General features: G+C 27.6%; 1 protein-coding gene across 1 annotated transcript in view; it reads right to left on the reverse strand.

The window, feature by feature from the left end:
- Nucleotides 1-22,005, reverse strand: part of LOC149178045 (organic cation/carnitine transporter 4-like) — a 184,539-nt gene that overhangs the window by 115,000 nt on the left and 47,534 nt on the right. The gene's annotated exons all lie outside the window — the stretch shown is intronic.

A 22,005-nucleotide genomic window follows, 5' to 3' on the forward strand; every position in this document is an offset into this window, starting at 1 on the left:
GGGAGAGAGAGATAGAGAGAGAGCGAGAGAGAGAGAGAGAGATATGGAGATATATATATATATATATATATATATATATATATATATATATATATATATATATATATATATATATGGAGAGAGGGAGTGAGAGAGAGTAGAGAGGCAAAGGAAGAGTGGGAGAGAGAGGGATGGAGGTGTGCGGAGAGCGGGGAAGAGGGGGAGAAAGATAGGGAGAGGTGGAGAGGGAGGGAGAGAGAGAGGGTGAGGGAAGTGGGGAGAGAGATAGTTAGAGTGAGGGGGATGGGGATAGTGAGAGAGGGGAAGGGAGAGATACCTTCTCCTTCTATATCCCTAGAACTGCAAATAAACTTCATTTCAAATACTGGTTTTGAAGGTAAATCCAAAAAAATGGTGTGACACTATATAAAGTTCCAAAAGATATTAAGTTCGCAGAAACTAGCTAAATGATATTTTACTAAAAACTAGTACTCCTCAAGGCTGCTTCAAACAAAATGAGAATTGAAATCGGTATCATCAAGTAAGGCATACCAATATATATGCTTTTCTTTCTTTTGAATTTTCCATCATGTATAGCCAAAGTGCAAAATATGTAAATGTTTCTGGTATTGAAAAAATTTCATGAGTACTAAGTTAAGGATATTTTAGCGTAAATTTCTACTCTTTGGGCTATTTCAAATAACTAAAAATCAAAATAAGTACCATATGGTAAGACATACTAAGGTGGGTTTGTTGACATTCAAGTGTGCCAAATTTCCTTGTGGGGATGTTCATTATTTGGAGTTCCTCTACAGAATGATTCTTTGGCACAATGAAATTCAGAGTGGTGATTGTAAATTTTATTAAGTTTTTATATAAATAATTATATGTATTTTATAAAGTTTTAAAGGGCGTTTTGTAACTTTTATTTATATGTGTTTATTAAAAACATTTACTAAATTGCTATAAACCCTCAACCATAAACCTTAAAACCTAAGCATTTTTTAACATGTTAAAATTTATTTGTAACATTTATTTAATTGTCTATTAAAATAATTTACTAAAGTGTTATACACCATAAATCCTAAGCCCTAAACCTCAAACCCTAAACCCTAAACCATAAATCCTAAATTTTTTATAACGTTTTTAAAAGCATTTTGTAATTTTTATTTAAGTGTTTATTAAAAGGATTTTCTAAAGCGTTGTAAACCCTAAAACCTAAACCCTAACCATTTTACAACAATTTGAAAAACGTTTTCTAACTTTTATTTAAGTGTTTATTAAAATCATTTACTAAAGCCTTATAAACCGTAAACCTTAAACCGTAACCCCTAAACCCTAAACCCTAAAAGGAAGCATTTGACAACATTTTAAAAAATGTTTTGTAACTTTTATTTAAGTGTTTATTAAGAGCATTTACTAAAGTGTCAGAAACCATAAACCCTAAACCCTACAACCCAAACCCTAACTCCTAAACTCTAAACCCTAAACCCTAATCATAAAAGATAAAAGCATTTACAAAAGTTTTATAAACCCTAAACATAAACCCTAAACCCTTAAGAGTTATATAACAGTTTACCAAGGGTTTTGTCAATGTTTTTAAAGTGTTTATTAAAATTATTTACTAAACCATCCTTAAACCCTAAACCCTATGCATCTTATAATATTTTAACAAGCGTTTTGTAACCTTTTTTAAGTGTTTCTTAAAAGCATTTAATAAATTCTTATAAACCCTAAACTCTAAACCCTAAGCATTTTATAACATTTTAAACCCTAAACCCTATACCTTGAGTATTTTATAGCATTTTAAAAAGCGTTTTGTAACTTTTTTTCAAGTGTTTATTAAAGGCATTTACTGAAGTGTTTTAGACCCTAGACCTTAATCCCTAAACTCCAAATCTAAGCATTTTAAAACATTTTAAGAATTGTTTTATAACTTCTTAAACTGTTTATCAAAATCATTTACTAATTTCTTATAAACCCTAAACCTTAAGAATTTTATAACCTTTTAAATCCCAAACCTCAAACCCTGAGCTCTAAACCCTAAGTATTTTATAACATTTTAACAAGTATTTTGTTACCTTTTTTAAAGTGTTTATAAAAAGAATTTATTGATGTTTTATAAACCCTAAACCTGAAACCCTAAGTATTTTATAACATTTAAAGCCTAAACCCCAAACCCTAAGCATTGTTTAACATTTTAACAAGAATTTTGTACCTTTTAAGTCCAAAACATTAAACCCTAAACCCTAAATCCTAATCATTTTATAACATTTGAAGAACCCTTTTTTAATTTTTTTAAGTGTTTATTAAAAGCATTTACTAATGCATTATAAACCCTAAACCATAAACCCTAAGCAATTTAAAACATTTTACCAAGCGTTTTGTAACTTTGATTTAAGTGTTTATTAAAAGAATTTATTAAAGTGTTATAAAACCTAAACCCTAAACCCTGAAACCCAAACCAAAAACCACAAAACCTAAACCCTAAGCATTTTATAGCCTTTTAAAAAGTGTTTTGAATCTTTTATTTAAGTGTATATTAAAAGAATTTACTAACTATTATAAAATCTAAACCCTAAACCCTAAACCTTAAACCTTAAAACCCAAACCCTAAACACTAAAATTTTTATAACATTTAATAAAGTGTTTTGTAACTTTTTTTAAGTGTTCATTAAAATCACTTACTAAAGTGTTATAAAACCTAAACCATAAATCATAAACCATAAAATCCAAATCCTAAACCTTAAACACTCAAACCTAAACCGCATGCCCTAAACTATAAACGTTTTATAACATTTTAAAAGGTGTTTTGTAACATTTATTTAAGTTTTTATTAAAAGAATTTACTAAACTGATATAAACCCTAAACCCTAAACGTTAAACCCCAAACCCTAAACCTTAAGAATTGTATAACATTTTAAAAACCATTGTGTAAATTTTACTTAAGTTTTTACTAAAAGCATTTACTAAAGTTTTATAAACCTTAAACCCTAAAACCTATACCCAAAACCCTAAACCCCAAACCCTAAACTGTAAACCCTAAGTATTTCATAACATTTTTAAAAGCATTTTGTAACTTTTATTTAATTGTATATTAAAAAAGTTTACTAAATTGTTATAAACCCTAAGCCCTAGACCCTAAACAATAAACCCTAAACCCTAAGCATTTTATAATCCCTAATCCTTAAACCCTAAACCCTAAGCCCTAAACCATAAATCCTCAGCATTTTATACTAGTTTAAAATAAACTTTTATTTAAGTTTTTAATAAAATAAATTACTAAAGTGATATAAACCCTAAACCCTAAGCCATAAACCCTAGGCATTTTATAACATTTTAACAAACTGTATTGTAACTTTTATTTAAGTGTTTATTAAAATCATTTACTAAAGTGTTATAACCATTAAACCCTAAACCATAAATCCTAAACCCCAAACCCCAAACCCTAGAGCTTAAAGCCAAAAGCCTAAAACCTAAACATTTTATAACATTTTAAAAATCATTTTGTAACTTTTATTGAAGTGTTTATTAAAAGCATTTACAAAATTGTTATAAACCCTAAACCCTAAACATTAAACCCCAAAACCCAAACCTAAAACCCTAAAACCTAAACCCTAAACCTTAAAACCTAAATCCAAAACCCTAAAACCTATCCCTAAACCTTAAGCATTTTATAAAATTTTGAAAGGTATCTTTTTAACTTTTTTTAAGTGCTTATTTAAAGAATTTACTAAAGTGTTAGAAAACCTAAACCAGAAACCCAAAAACCTAGGAATTTTATAACCTTTTAAAAAGTGTTTTGAAACTTTTCTTTAAGTGTTTATTAAAATCATTTACTAAAGCGTTATAAACCCTGAACCCTAAATGCTAAAAACCAAACACTAAACCCTAAGCCATAAACCCTAAGCCATAAACCTTAAGCATTTTAAAACATTTTAAAAAGCATTTTGTAATTTTTATTTAACTGTTTATTAAAAGAATTTACTAACATTTTATGAACCATAAACCCTAACACCTAGAATATAAACCCCAAACACTAAACCATAAACTCTAAACCCAAAAACTTAAAACTTAAATCCTAAAGCCTAAACCGTACACATTTTATAGCATTTTAAAAATCGTTTTGTAATTTTTATTTAAGTTTTTATTAAAATAATATACTAAAGTGTTATAAATCCTTAACCCTAAGCTCTAAACTCCCAACCCTAAACCCTAAACCCTAAACCCTAAGAATTTCATAACATTCTAAAAATAATTTTGTAACTTTCGTTTAAGTCTTTATTAAAAGAATTTACAAAGGCTTTATAAACCCTAACCCGCAAACCCTAAAGCAACATATCTAAAATTCAAACCCTAAAAACCTAAACCCTAAACCCTAATCATTTCATAACATTTTAGAATGTTTTTTTGCAACTTTTATTTAAGTGTTTATTAAAATAATTTACTAAAGTGTTCTAAACGATAACCCATAAAACCTAACCCTAAACACCAAACCCTAAAACCTATACCGTATACCCTAAATCCTAAGCATTTCATAACATTGTAAAATGTGTTTTGTAACTTTTATTTACATGTTATGAACTTTAAACCCTAAACCCTAAGTATTTTATAACATTTTAAAGACCGTTTTGTAACTTGTATTTAAGTGTTTATTGAAAACATTTACTAAAGTATTATAAATTGTAAACCATAAACCATAAACCCTAATCATTTTATAACATTTAAAAAAAAAATTAACTTTTATTTAAATGTTTATTAAAATGAGTTAATAAAGTGTTATAAACCCTAAATCCTAAACCCTAAACCCCAAACCCTAAACCACAAACCCTAACAATTTCATAAAAAATTTTAAACTAGTTTTGTAACTTTTATTTAACTGTTTATTAAAAGCATTTCCTAAAGTGTTATAAACCCTAAACCCTAAATCCTTAGCATTTCAAAACATTTTAAAAAGTGTTTTGTAACTTTTATTTTAATTTTTTGTTAAAATAATTTACTAAAGTCTTATAAACCCTAAACCCAAAAACGTAAACCCCAAACCCTAAACACGAAGCATTTTACAACATTTTAAAAAGAGTTTTGTAATTTTTAATTGAGTGATTATTAAAATAATTTACCAAAGTGTTGTAAACCCTAAACCCTAAATCATACACCCCAAACCCTAAACCCTAAACCCTAAACTCTAAACCCTAAGCTCTAAGACCTAAACCGAAAACCACAAACCTTAAATGCTAAATCATAAACCCCAAACCCTAAACCCTAAGCCCTGTACCCTAAGAATTTTATAACAATTTAAAAAGGGTTTTCTAACTTTTATTTAAGTGTTTATTAAAATAATTTAAGAAAGTGTTATCAACCATAAACCTTAAGCCATAGACCCTAAACCGCAAAGCCTAAACCTTAAACCATAAACCCTAAGCATTTTATAACATTTTAAAAAGTGTTTTGTAACTTCTCTTTTAAGGTTTATTAAAAGAATTTACTAAATTGTTACAAACCTTAAACCCAAAACCCAAAGCACACATCCATAAACCCCAAAACCCTAAACCCTAAACCCTAAGCATTTTATAACATTTTAAAAAGCATTTTGTAAACATTAAACCCTAAAATCTAAACTCTAATCCCTAAATCCATAAACCCAAACCCTAGACCCTAAACAATAAACCCTAAACTCTAGGCATTTTATAAAATTTTAAAAACCGTTTTGTAACGTTTGTTTGAGTGTTGATTAAAAGAATGTACTAAAGTGTTATAAGCCCTAAACCCTAAACCCCAGGGATTTTACGACATTTTAAAAAGTGTTTTGTAACTTTTATTTAAGTGTTTATTAAAAGAGTTTACTCAATTGTCATAAACCTTGAAACCTAAAGCCAAAATCCTAAACACTAAACCCCCAAACTATATACCCTAAACCATAAACCTTAAGCAATTTATAACATTTTATAAATTGTTTTGTAACATTTATTTAAGTTTTTATTAAAACTATTTACTAAAGTGTTATAAACCCTAAACCCTAAACCGTAAACCCCAAACACCAAACCCTAAACCCTATACCATAAACTGTAAACCCTAAACATTTTTGTAATTTTTATTTAAGTGTTTATTAAAAGAATTTATTAGAACATTATAAACCATAAACCCTAAACCCCACAAACCAAACCCAAACCCTAAACCCTAAGCATTTTCTAATATTTTAAACCCCAAACCCTAAACTCTAATTATTTGCTAAAATTTTAACAAGTGTTTTGTAACATTTTCTTAAGTGTTTATTAAAATCATTTACTAATGTTATATACCCTAAACTCTCAGCATTTTATTACATTTTAACAAGCGTTTTCTAACTTTTTAAAACCCTAAACCCTAAGCATTTTATAACATTTTAATAAGAATTTTGTATATATTTTTTTAATTTTTTACTAAAAGCATTTACTAAAATGTTATAAACCATAAACCCTAAACATAAAACCCTAAACCCTAAATCCCTAAACCCTAAACCCCAAAACCTATTGCCTAAACCCTAAGCAATTTATAACATTTTATAAAGTGTTTTATAACTTTTATTTTTGTTCATTAAAATCATTTACTAAAGTCTTATAAACCCTAATCCGTAAGCCCTAAACCCCAAATCCTAAACCCTAAACCCTAATCCCCACCAATTTTATAACATTTTAAAAAGTGTTTAGTAATTTTTATTTAAGTTCTTATTAAAATCATTTAATAAAGTGTTATAAACCCTAAACCCCAAACCTTAAGTATTTTATAACATTTGAAAAAGATTTTTCTAACTTTTATCTAACTATCTATAAACCCTAAACCATAAACCCTATACAGTAAACCCTAAACACTCAACTTCAAACCCTAAAACCAAAACCTAAACCGTAAGTATTTTATAGAATTTTAAAAGGTGTTGTATACCTTTATTTAAGTTTTTATTAAAAGAATTTACTAAACCATAAACTGTAAACCCTAATCCCCAAATGCCAAACCCTAATCCCTAAACCCTACCCCAAACCCTAAACCCTAAGCATTTTATAACATTTTAAAAAGCATTTTGAAACTTGTATTTAAGTGTCTATTAAAATAAGTTACTAAAGTATTATAAAATCTAAACCCTAAATACTAAACCCCAAATCCTAAACCCTAAATCATAAGCCATAAAACTTAAACCCTAAAAACCAAACCTTAAACCCTATGAATTTTATAAAATTTTAAAAAGTATTTTGTAATTTTCATTTAAGTGTTTATTAAAAGAATTTAATAAAGCATTATAAACCCTAATCCCTAAATCGTAAACTCTAAACCCCAAACCCGAAACACTAAACTCTAAACCCTAAACCATAAACATTTTATAACATTTTAAAAATCATTTTGTAACTTTTATTTAAGTGTTTATTAAAATAATTTAAGAAAGTGTTATCAACCATAAACCTTAAGCCATAAACCCTAAACCGAAAAGCCTAAACCTTAAACCATAAACCCTAAGCATTTTATAACATTTTAAAAGGTGTTTTGTAACCTCTCTTTTAAGGTTTATTAAAATAATTTACTAAATTGTTACAAACCTTATACCCAAAACCCACAACCATAAACCCCCAAACCCTAAAGCCTAAACCCTAAGCATTTTATAACATTTTAAAAAGTGTTTTGCAAACACTAAACCCTAAACCCTAAAATCTAAAATCTAATCCCTAAAACCATAAACCCAAACCTTAGACCCTAAACACTAAACCCTAAAATTTAAACCCTAAACTCTAGGCATTTTATAAAATTTTAAAAAACGTTTTGTAACGTTTCTTTGAGTGTTGATTAAAAGAATTTACTAAAGTGTTATAAGCCCTAAACCCTAAGCATTTTACAACATTTTAAAAAGTGTTTTGTAACTTTTATTTAAGTGTTTATTAAAAGAGTTTACTCAATTGTTATAAACCTTGAAACCTTAAGCCAAAACCCTAAACACTAAACCCCCAAACCATATACCCTAAACCCTAAATCGTAAGCAATTTATAACATTTTATAGAAATTTTTGTAACATTTATTTAAGTTTTTCTTAAAACTATTTACTAAAGTGTTATAAACCCTAAACCCTAAACCATAAACCCCAAACACCAAACCCTATACCATAAACTGTAAACCCTAAGCATTTTTGTAAGTTTTATTTAAGTGTTTATTAAAAGAATTTATTAAAACATTATAAACCATAAACCCTAAACCTCACAAATCAAACCCAAACCCTAAACCCTAAGCATTTTCTAATATTTTAAACCCCAAACCCTAAACTCTAATTGTTTGCTAAAATTTTAATAAGTGTTTTGTAACTTTTTCTTAAGTGTTTATTAAAATCATTTACTAATGTTATATACCCTAAACTCTCAGCATTTTATTACATTTTAACAAGCGTTTTCTAACTTTTTAAAACCCTAAACCCTAAGCATTTTATAACATTTTAATAAGAATTTTGTATTTTATTTTTTATTTTTTACTAGAAGCATTTACTAAAATGTTCTAAACCATAAACCCTAAATCCCTAACCCTAAACCCTAAACCCCAAAACCTATTGCCTAAACCCTAAGCAATTTATAACATTTTATAAAGTGTTTTTATTTTTGTTCATTAAAATCATTTACTAAAGTATTATAAACCCTAATCCGTAAGCCCTAAACCCCAAATCCTAAACCCTAATCCCTAAACCCCACCAATTTTATAACATATTAAAAAGTGTTTAGTAACTCTTATTTAAGTTTTTATTAAAATAATTTAATAAAGTGTTATAAACCCTAAACCCCAAACCTTAAGTATTTTATAACATTTGAAAAAGAGTTTTCTAAATTTTATCTAACTATTTATAAACCATAAACCCTATACAGTAAACCCTAAACACTCAACTCCAAACCCTAAAACCAAAACCTAAACCGTAAGTATTTTATAGCATTTTAAAAGGTGTTGTATAACCTTTATTTAAGTGTTTATTGTAAGAATTTACTAAACGATAAACCCTAAACCCTCAACCCCAAACGCCAAACCCTAATCCCTAAACCCAAACCCTAAACCCTAAGCATTTTATAATATTTTAAAAAGCATTTTTGAACTTGTATTTAAGTTTCTATTAAAATAGGTTACTAAAGTATTATAAAACCTAAACCCTAAATACTAAAACCCAAATCCTAAACCCTAAATCATAAGCCATAAAACTTAAACCCTAAAAACCAAACCCTAAACCCTAGGAATTTTATAACATTTTAAAAGTGTTTTGTAATTTTCATCTAAGTGTTTATTAAAAGAATTTAATAAAACATTATAAACCCTAATCCCTAAACCCTAAACTCTAAACCCAAAACCCTAAACACTAAACTCTAAACCCTAAACCATAAACATTTTATAACATTTTAAAAATCATTTTGTAACTTTTATTTAATTGTTTATTAAAGTAATTTACTAAAGTGTTCTAAACCCTAAACTGTAAACTCTAAATTGTAAAGCATAAACCCTAAACCCTAAAACCTAAACATTTTATAAAATTTTAAAACCATTTTGTAATTTTATTTAAGTGTTTATTAAGAGCATTTACTAAATTCTTATAATCCTGAAACTCTAAACACCAAACCCTGGAACCTAAACCCTAAACCCTAAGAATTTTATGACATTTTAAAAAGCATTTTGTAAGTTTTTTCAAGTGTTCATTAAAAGCATTTACTAAAGTATTATAAACGCTAAACCCTATGCATTTTATAACATTTTAAGCCCTCAACCCTAAACATTTAATGGCATTTTAATAAGATTTTTGTAACTTTTTAAAGTGTTCATTAAAAGCATTTACCAAACTATTATTAACCCTAAACCTAAACCCTAAAATGTAAATCCTCAGTATTTAATAACATTTTAAAGGGTGTTTTGCTATTTTTTTAAGTGTTTATTAAAATAATTTACTGAAGTGTTATAAAACCTAAACCCTGAGCCCTAAGAATTTTAGAACATTTTAATTCCTAAACCCTAAACCCGTAACATTTTATAACATTTTAAAAGGAATATTGTAGATTTTTTTAAGTCCTTACAAAAATAATTTACTAAAGTGTTAAATAAAAAATAAAAAACCCTAAAACCTAATCCCTAAACCCTACACCCCAAACCCTAATCCAGAAACCTAAATCTTTTTAAAAACATCTTAAAAAAAGTTTTCTAAATTTTATTTAAGTCATTATTAAAACCATTTACTAACATTTTATAAACCCTTAACCCTAACACCTAAACCCCAAACCCTAAACCCTAAACCTTAAACCCTAATCCCTAAACCCTAAATCCTAACCATTTTACAACATTTTAAAAAGAATTTTGTAACTTTTATTTAAGTGTTTATTAAAATAATCTATTAAATAATTATAAACCATAAACTCGAAACCCCACACCCCCAACCCTAAACCCTAAGAATTTTATAACCTTTTAAACCCATAAGCGATTTGCATTTTTTTAAAAGTGTTTATTAGAAGAATTTACTAAAGTGTTATAAAACCTAAACACTAAGCATTTTATTACATTTCAATAGGCATTTTGTAACTTTTTAAAACCCTAAACCCTATAGCTTAAGAATTTTATAACATTTTAAACCCTAAACCCGAAACCCTAAGCATTTTATAACATTTTAATAAGCCTTTTGTAAAAGTTTTAAGTGTTTATTAAAACCATTTATAACATTTTAAAAAGAATTTTGTAAATTTTTTTAACTGTTTATTAAGAGAATTTACTAAAGAATAACAAACCCTAAACCTTATGCATTTTATAATATTTTAAACCTTAAACCCTAAACTCTAAATGCTAAGTATTTTATAACATTTTAACAAGCGTTCTGCTACTTTTTTTTAAGTGTTTATTAAAAGAATTTACAAAGCATTATAAACACTAAGCCCTAAACCCTAATCCCTAAATATTTTATAACATTTTAACAAGTGTTTTGTAACAATTTTTTAAGTTCCTTTCAAAAGGATTTACTAAAGTGGTAAAAATGGCAAACCGTAAAGCCTAAACCTTAAGCATTTTATAACATTTTAAAAAGCATTTTGTGACTTTTTTTTTAGTGTTTCTCTAAAGCATTTACTGAAGTGTTTTAAACCCTAAGTATTTTACAACATTTTAGAAAGTGTTTTTTAACATTTACTTAATTCTAAAGCGTAAACTGTAGATCCTAAATTCTAAAGCCTAAACTCCAGATCCTAAAGTCTAAAGCGTAAAGCCTAAATATTTTATAACATTTTAAAAATCATTTTGTAAATTTTATTTAAGTGTTTATTAAAAGAATTTACTAAAGTGCTATAAAATCTAAAACCTAAACTCTAAACCCCAAAACCCAAACCTCAAACCCTAAAACCTAAGCCCTAAACCTTAATCCCTAAATCCCAAACCCTGAACCCTGAACCCTAAGCATTTTATAACATTTTAAAAACAATTTTGAAACTTTTATTTAAGTGTTTATTAAAAGAATTTACTAAATTCTTATAAACCCTAAACCCTAAATGCTAAACCCAAAACCCAAAACCAAAAACCTTAAACCTTAAACCCTAAACCCCAAACCCTAAACCCTAAAACCTAAAACACAAGCATTTTATAACATTTTAAAAAGTGTTTTGTAGTTTTTTTTTAACTGTCTACTAATAGAATTTACCAACATGTTATAAACCGTAAGCGCTAACTCCTAAACTCTAAACCCAAACCCTAAACCATAAACTGTAAACCAGAAACCCTAAACCCTAAACGTAAACTCTAAACGCTAAACCTTAAACCCTAATCCCTAAGCCTTAAACTCTAAGAATTTTATAACATTTTTAAAATTGTTTTGTAACATTCTTAAACCTTGCAATCCTTGTAGTTCTTCTATAGTATTTTTGTAGTCATATTTCTAACCCACCCAATTGCAAGATTTCTATCAAAAGGTGTGGGGGTGTCTGTAGATTTATTGTGCCACGTGTTCAAATATAGAGGGGGATATGTACACCACAATAGATTTTAGAAATAAAATCACTACGTGAAGACAAACCCTTTGTCACACAAACAAGGTGATCTTACACATCAATCTATTGTCCAGGCTTGACCATGACCTGAAAATTAGATTATCTTTATTATTTATCTAGCCCCTCTTGAAAATACATTGTCATATTTCATATTATTATCAATATATATAATGGATATTTACATTAAAGTCTTTAGAAATTTGTTCCAGAAGGTAATGAATTGCCTTCAAATATTGAATTTCGCTAACTAAATTTTATAGTTATGTAATTTAGTCAAGGAAAGATTGAAATTGTTATATGTAACCATCACACTTACTATGAAGGATTCCATCCACAAGAATGTGGGGAAGTGTAACACCCTCCTCCCATATCTACCCAGGTAACTGACTAGTCAGGGTAAATATGTGACGACAGGCCACTATGATATTATTTGATCTCCTAAGTTATGCTAAGGAAGTCGAGCCAATAGAAAAACACCATACATACATCAAACATCAGCATTAGGACCCTTAGGAACCAACCCAACCATTTTTCCAACCAGCACCTCGGTCACACTGAAATTTTGGACTACATGACCTCTGATGTTCTCATGATATGGGCATGCTAGAGTCCAGGGACCTCTCGACACTCTCACATGGATTATTTTTTCAGTGTTTTGCAAGCATCCCCGAACCTTAAGTATTTTATAACATTTGAAAAAGAGTTTTCTAAATTTTATCAAACTATTTATAAACCCTAAACCATAAACCCTATACAGTAAACCCTAAACACTCAACTCCAAACCCTAAAACCAAAACCTAAACCGTAAGTATTTTATAGCATTTTAAAAGGTGTTGTATAACCTTTATTTAAGTGTTTATTGTAAGAATTTACTAAACGATAAACCCTAAACCCTCAACCCCAAACGCCAAACCCTAATCCCTAAACCCAAACCCTAAACCCTAAGCATTTTATAATATTTTAAAAAGCATTTTGGAACTTTATTTAAGTTTCTATTAAAATAGGTTACTAAAGTATTATAAAATCTAAACCCTAAATACTAAAACCCAAATACTAAACCCTAAATCATAAGCCATAAAACTTAAACCCTAAAATCCAAACCCTAAACCCTAAACCCTATGAATTTTATAAAATTTTAAAAAGTGTTTTGTAATTTTCATTTAAGTGTTTATTAAAAGAATTTAATAAAGCATTATAAACCCTAATCCCTAAATCCTAAACTCTAAACCCCAAACCCTAAACACTAAACTCTAAACCCTAAACCATAAGCATTTTATAACATTTTAAAAATCATTTTGTAACTTTTATTTAAGTGTTTATTAAAATAATTTACTAAAGTGTTCTAAACCCTAAACTGTAAACTCTAAACTGTAAAGCATAAACCCTAAACCCTAAAACCTAAGCATTTTATAAAATTTTAAAAACATTTTGTAATTTTATTTAAGTGTTTATTAAGAGCATTTACTAAAGTCTTATAATCCTGAAACTCTAAACACCAAACCCTAAAACCTAAACCCTAAACCCTAAGAATTTTATAACATTTTAAAAAGCATTTTGTAAGTTTTTTTAAGTGTTTATTAAAAGCATTTACTAAAGTATTATAAACCCTTAACCCTATGCATTTTATAGAATTTCAAACCCTCAACCCTAAACATTTAATGGCATTTTAATAATATTTTTGTAACTTTTTAAAGTTTTCATTAAAAGCATTTACTAAACTCTTATAAACCCTAAACTCTAAATCCTATGTATTTAATAACGTTTTAAAGGGTGTTTTGTTATTTTTTTAAGTGTTTATTAAAATAATTTACTGAAGTGTTATAAAACCTAAACCCTGAGCCCTAAGAATTTTAGAACATTTTAATGCCTAAACCCTAAACCCGTAACATTTTATAACATTTTAAAAAGAATTTTGTAGCTTTTTTTAAGTCCTTACAAAAATAATTTACTAAAGTGTTATAAATAAAAAACCCTAAACCCTAATCCATAAACCCTAACACTAAACCCTAATCATTTTATAACATTTTAAAAAACATTTTGTAACTTTTTTCAAGTGTTTATTAAAAGCATTTACTAAAGTGTTATAAACCCTAAACCCTAAACCCTACACCCCAAACCCTAATCCATAAACCTAAATCTTTTTAAAAACATCTTAAAAAAAGTTTTCTAAATTTTATTTAAGTCATTATTAAAACCATTTACTAACATTTTATAAACCCTTAACCCTAACACCTAAACCCCAAACCCTAAACCCTAAACCTTAAACCCTAATCCCTAAACCCTAAATCCTAACCATTTTACAACATTTTAAAAAGCATTTTGTAACTTTTATTTAAGTGTTTATCAAAATAATCTATTAAATAATTATAAACCATAAACTCGAAACCCCACACCCCCAACCCTAAACCCTAAGAATTTTATAACCTTTTAAACCCATAAGCGATTTGCATTTTTTTAAAAGTGTTTATTAGAAGAATTTACTAAAGTGTTATAAAACCTAAACACTAAGCATTTTATTACATTTCAATAGGCATTTTGTAACTTTTTAAAACCCTAAACCCTATAGCTTAAGAATTTTATAACATTTTAAACCCTAAACCCGAAACCCTAAGCATTTTATAACATTTTAATAAGCCTTTTGTAAAAGTTTTAAGTGTTTATTAAAACCATTTATAAAGTGTTATAAACCCTAAAACCTAACAATTCTATAACATTTTAACAAGCATTAGGTAACTTTATTAAAGTGTTTATTAAAAGAATTTACTAAATTGTCCCTAAACCCTAAACCCTAAGAATTTTATAACATTTTAACAAGTCTTTTGTAATTTTTTGTCCAAGTGTTTATTAAAAGAATTCACTAAATTATTATAAAATCTAAACCCTAATCCCTAAACCCTAAGCATTTTATAAAATTTTAAACCCTAAACCCTAAACCCTAAACCCTATACCCTATACACTAAACCCTAAAGCCTAAGCATTTCATAACATTTTAAAAAGTGTTTTGTAACTTTTTTTAAGTGTTTATTAAAGAAATTTATTGAAGTGTTATAAATCCTAAACCCTAAATGCTAGGCATTTTATAACATTTTAAAAAGAATTTTGTAAATTTTTTTAACTGTTTATTAAGAGAATTTACTAAAGAATAACAAACCCTAAACCTTATGCATTTTATAATATTTTAAACCTTAAACCCTAAACTATAAATGCTAATTATTTTATAACATTTTAACAAGCGTTCTGCTACTTTTTTTTAATTGTTTATTAAAAGAATTTACAAAGCGTTATAAACACTAAGCCCTAAACCCTAATCCCTAAATATTTTATAACATTTTAACAAGTGTTTTGTAGCAATTTTTTAAGTTCCTTTCAAAAGGATTTACTAAAGTGGTATAAATGGCAAACCGTAAAGCCTAAACCTTAAGCATTTTATAACATTTTAAAAAGCATTTTGTGACTTTTTTTTGAGTGTTTCTCTAAAGCATTTACTGAAGTGTTTTAAACCCTAAGTATTTTGCAACATTTTAGAAAGTGTTTTGTAACATTTACTTAAGTCTAAAGCGTAAACTGTAGATCCTAAATTCCAAAGCCTAAACTCCAGATCCTAAAGTCTAAAGCCTAAACCCTAAATATTTTATAACATTTTAAAAATCATTTTGTAACTTTTATTTAAGTGTTTATTAAAAGAATTTACTAAAGTGTTATAAAATCTAAAACCTAAACACTAAACCCCAAAACCCAAACCTCAAACCCTAAAACCTAAACCCTAAACCTTAATCCCTAAATCCCAAACCCTAAACCCTAAACCCTAAGCATTTTATAACATTTTAAAAAGAATTTTGAAACTTTTATTTAAGTTTTTATTAAAAGAATTTACTAAAGTCTTATAAACCCTAAACCCTAAATGCTAAACCCAAAACCCAAAACCCAAAACCTTAAACCTTAAACCCTAAACCCCAAACCCTAAACCCTAAAACCTAAAACACAAGCATTTTATAACATTTTAAAAAGTGTTTTGTAGTTTTTGTTTAACTGTTTACTAATAGAATTTACCAACATGTTATAAACCGTAAGCCCTAACCCCTAAACTCTAAACCCAAACCCTAAACCATAAACTGTAAACCAGAAACCCTAAACCCTAAACGTAAACTCTAAACGCTAAACCTTAAACCCTAATCCCTAAGCCTTAAACTCTAAGAATTTTATAACATTTTAAAATTGTTTTGTAACATTCTTAAACCTTGCAATCCTTGTAGTTCTTCTATAGTATTTTTGTAGTCATATTTCTAACCCACCCAATTGCAAGATTTCTATCAAAAGGTGTGGTGGTGTCTGTAGATTTATTGTGCCACGTGTTCAAATCTAGAGGGGGATATGTACACCACAATAGATTTTAGAAATGAAATCACTACGTGAAGGCAAACCCTTTGTCACACAAACAAGGTGATCTTACACATCAATCTGTTGTCCAGGCTTGACCATGACCTGAAAATTAGATTATCTTTATTATTTATCTAGCCCCTCTTGAAAATACATTGTCATATTTCATATTATTATCAATATATATAATGGATACTTACATTAAAGTCTTTAAAAATTTGTTCCACGAGGTAATGAATTACCTTCAAATACTGAATTTCTCTAACTAAATTTTATAGTTATGTAATTTAGTCAAGGAAAGATTGAAATTGTTATATGTAACCATCACACTTACTATGAAGGATTCCATCCACAAGAATGTGGGGAAGTGTAACACCCTCCTCCCATATCTACCGAGGTAACTGACTAGTCAGGGTAAATATGTGACGAGAGGCCACTATGATATTATTTGATCTCCTAAGTTATGCTAAGGAAGTGGAGCCAATAGAAAAACACCATACATACCTCAAACATCAACATTAGGACCCTTGGGAACCAACCCAACCATTTTTCCAACCAGCACCTCGGTCCCACTGAAATTTTGGACTACATGACCTCTGATGTTCTCATGATATGGGCATGCTAGAGTCCAGGGACCTCTGGACACTCTCACATGGATTATTTTTTCAGTGTTTTGCAAGCATCCCCGATATTTGAGCCACTTTTTCAAGCCCATCACCCAAGTCACTGCCCAAAATTGAATCACATCTTTAGAACAATAAAATAACAAGGAAATGACAATAAAAATGAAATAAATTCAATAAGACCTTCACTAGACCCCTACTAACCATGACAAGAATTCTATTAAACGTATCATTAGTATGTAGTCTACACGAGTAAATAACATATATGATCATAAGGGTCTAATACTTAGGTGAGAATCGGCTGCCTCAACATGTTAACTTCCATTGTTAACATGTTGAAAAGTGGTTAAGATTTTCCCCTTTTCCCTTCTCTACTAGACTGGAAAAATGCTAACACACAAGAAGACTTACACCAAGTTGAGCAGTTTAGATACCAACATAGGAACGGATCTAATAGGTTCCCTCAAGGTTCTCTTGTTGGACGAGTCATATTTTCCATCTTGCCTTAACTCAACCTATGAAATTTCCCCAAAGAAACAAGGAGACTTAATATTAATAGGTCAATTTATTCATGAAAAGGTTTGATTGAATTAATATTTTCTTATATAATAATGTAGTGATTGATTCATGTTCATTTGTTTGAAATGTTATATTTTAAAATGGTTAAATATATTTATTTTTAAATATGTGTTATGATAATTTGCATTAACAATTTAAAAATCTCCTCCTTGCTTCGAGATCATAATCTCTACTAATAGGGTCAACCACGTGAAGGTGGAAACTTAAATGCCCCAAAAACTTTGCATTGTTGATATGGGCTCTTTTACATATCAACATGGAGAGATGATTTAATATGTTAAATTATTAAAGATGTTAATGGATATTTTTTTTAAACATATTAATTTATCAACATTAATGAAAATAAATTATGATAAAATTTTGCATTAATCACATTATTATTGGTGTGGTAGTAATATTTATTAAAAATAGTTATTATATTGATTTAATATGTTAAATGATTAATGATGTTAATGTATATCTTTGAAAAACATATTATTTTATTAACGTTAATGAAAATAAATTATGATAAAATTTTGCATTAATCACATTATTATTGGTGTGGTAGTAATATTTATTAAAAAATAGTTACTAATTATGTTTTTTTTTTATCTTAAAATATTATGTGATAAAAAAATTTATGTTTTGTTTCAAATGTTGGAATTAACTTATTAACCTTTAAATGGAAAATGAAAATACAATTGAAAAAGGAAAAATAAAAAATAAAAAATACAAATCTCATTATAATTAAAACTCAATATAATAAATAAACATTAAAATATTATACAATAAAAATATAAGGCTTAATTAAATCTATATAAAATACACACATACAATTTTATAATAAAATTCATGGCTAATACAAATCAACATAAGAAACATAAGCATTCATTGACAAAACATTCTGTAAACATGCTTAATAAATTTCAAATAAGAAAAGATAATACAATTTCAAATGCAATGGAATATAAAATTTAAACACATAGATTCACAAACATTGAGAAAGTTACCTACACATACAAATATTTGACAAAAACAGATTCTCACATGTATATGCAATTTCAAACAACACCTAGAATACAAATTTAAATAAGAAAATATACAATTTTTAATTTTTAAATATCAAACACAAAATACAAATTCAAATAGAAAAACACATAATATACAATTCCAAATAAGGAAACACACATTATACAATTTCATGTCAATACAAAAACAAACACTCAAACATGCCATTACAACATTAAATAAGGGAACCCAAAATATAAAACCTACTACACAATATTTACGCTATAAAATTAATTTCAATCACAATTATATACAACAAACACACTATCACCATATCAAGTCACCTCTAATACAAATATTCATAAATAAGCATTCACTCACATACACACACACACATATATATCTAATTTCAAATAAAGAAACATACAAAGTACAAGTTGAGATAAACAAACATACAATATACAAATTCAACTAAACACACAACATAGAATTTGAAGTCAATAAAAGAAAACACTAAAATATGCTTATGCAACTTTAAAGAAAAGTAAACTCATAATATACAAATTAAAATCTACATTATACATACACATTCAAATTCATAATTTAATACAACAAACACATGATTAAAATTTCAAATTACATACAAATACTCATAAATAAACATTCATACAATCATTCATGTATATATGCAATTTCAATAAAATAAACATATAAAATACAAGTTCAAATAAGCAAACACACAATATACATACAAAAGAAAATAATCATTGTCAAAACCTCTCGTATATAAAAAATTTCAAACAAGAAAACGCACAATTCAAATAAACAAACCGTCAAAACCACTCACATATACATGCAATTCAACTAAACACAAGTTTACAAAATTTCAAATGAAGAAACAAATATGGTACACACATGAATTCAAAATATCAACACAAATACACATTTCGAAAACCACAATCATATATATACAAATTCAAATATGTAAATATGTATCCTACCATTCAGAATTTAACCAAATATATGTATGAAGTTAAATTATATGTGTATACTCTTATCTAATTATATAAATATATAAACAAATACGATATAAAAAGCTTTAAAAGGAAATGAAAAACCGAAAAGAAAACGAGCAAAAAAAAATTCCAATATGAAGGGCTTGTTAATTAGAAAGATATTTAGTGTTTTTCAATGCACTGTGGAAGATTGTATAATTTGCATTTGTGTAAAATCTTTTAAACATTTTTAATGTAAGTATGTTTTGGCTTAAATGCAATTGTGATAAGTGTTATAATATGAATGGATGATCATTGAATTGTAACATGACATGCTTCAAATATAAATGCTATAAAATAAATGTATCTTAAAAAAATGTGTTGTGATGCATATGAGTTTAAAGAAAAACAATCAACACAAACAAGAAATACTACACTACTCAAAGAAGAATGGGGCCCCATCCTCCTTGAGCACTTGGAAGGGATATTTTTAACCCCTTCCATAAAAAGTAATTTTATTAATAATTGTGTCATAATTTTCTTACAATATTTGGGAAAACAATAATATATAACTACATCAATATTTACTTTGGCCAGAACCCTTTCTGCAAAACTAGAAGGTAAAGTCCTTTATGTAAATAAATCTGCATGCAAAACCACAGAAATATTAAAAAACTTGAAGTTGAAGTCCTTAGTGTAAATAAATCTGCATGCAATACCACATAAATATTAGAAAAACTAGAAGGTGAAGTCATTCCTGTAAATAAATTTGCATGCAATACCACATAAATATTAGAGAAAAATGTATATTTTTAGCGAGATATATCGAAAATTATCAATTTAATTTTTATATAAAAGTGATAATCATCTATATGGAATATATAAATAATGAAAAGAAAATTATCAATTTCTTTTCTATCAGATATATCAGATATATAGATAATAAAAACAAAATTATCAATTCTTTTTTATATAAAAGTAATAATAATTTATATCGCATATACAAAAATAAACATACATTCCTTCCCATTTTTCGTAAATGTATATGTATAACACTGATTTATGAGTCATTCCTAGAAACAACCATGCAATAATATACACATCATAAATAAATAAACAAATATTTTTATTAATGAAATAATCCAAAAAATAATAAACATAATTTAAATAAAAATATATATTATGCATTACGATTATATGTAATGATATAATTAATTTGAATTTCAAAATGTATGAGAGAATTTTTGTGTGAAAAATATAAAACAACAGATGTAATTAATTTCAGTTCTAAAATGCATGAAAGGTTTTTCTAGCAGCTATGTGAAAAATATAAAACAACAAATGTAGAGGGTCATTTCAATTTATGTGGCTTAAACTATCTTGGGAAAAAAAAATAGGAATGATAGAGAGACTAGCTAATACTAGACGAGACTTGGAGGGGGAGTTGAATCCCCAAAGAAGGGGAAGGTTGTAATGTAACTCATTCTGGGGGGATTGAAACTAAAAAGGGCTATACATATATAACTGAGAGTTCCCAATTGACACACAGGACTTGATCTGGATTGGATTATTATTAATGTAAAAGTTGAATAAACAAGTGATGATAAGAAAAAAAGAGTAACTCATAAGACATAGCTATATGTATGTATTAGTTTAATAGACCTGTCAAAAGAAAGGAAGGATAACTGCAAGATGATATAAGAGGGAAGTTGGTTCCACTAATGAGTTTGAGCATCCAATAAATTTATTAGTGGGTTTAATTGACATGTTAAAAACATTGGATTAAAGCAATGGTTGCATAACACAATAGACAGAGACGTGTAGCTAAGCTAAATCTGAATCCAGAGACATGCTTACACAGGTGGATAGAAATGATATGGTTGAAATTATGGAAGAGGAAACATAGCATTAAATGAAAAATTCATTGGTATGGTGGACACATCCATGGCTCGTAAAGGAGGAAAAAGAGCATTAAATTCATACCGGGTAATATTATTGAAGAGGAAATAGAGCCTTAAATGAGAAATTCATTAAATCTAATAGCAGTGGTATGGTGGACACATCTGAGGAGGAAAAACAGGCTTAAATCAATGGCTCATAAAATTATTGAATAGGAAATAGAGCCTTAAATCCATGTCTAATACACTCAGCACAAGGGTACAATTCTTGAGGAAACAGAGCCTTAAATCCATGCCTTGTGCACTCCGCACAAGGGTAAAATTATTGAGGAAAATAGAGCCTTAAATCCATCCCTGATGCTTAAAACAATACACAACTAACGAGTTATATGAAAAGGGGAAAAAACAACAACCAAACCACAGGTTAAAGGAGAAAAGAACACAAGACACAACCATGGGAGGTGTTATACAGGAAAATAACAAACTAATCAAATCCAAATAATTCAGAGCTAGTGATGCTTGAATTCCTAGGGGACAGGATAAAGTGTTCAAGCTAGAGTGTGAGACA

This window comes from Pinus tabuliformis, chromosome 4_1 (genome assembly GCF_031772625.1).
Source record: "Pinus tabuliformis cultivar Carrire ecotype Pingquan chromosome 4_1, CPIR1, whole genome shotgun sequence".
Lineage (NCBI taxonomy): Eukaryota > Viridiplantae > Streptophyta > Pinopsida > Pinales > Pinaceae > Pinus > Pinus tabuliformis.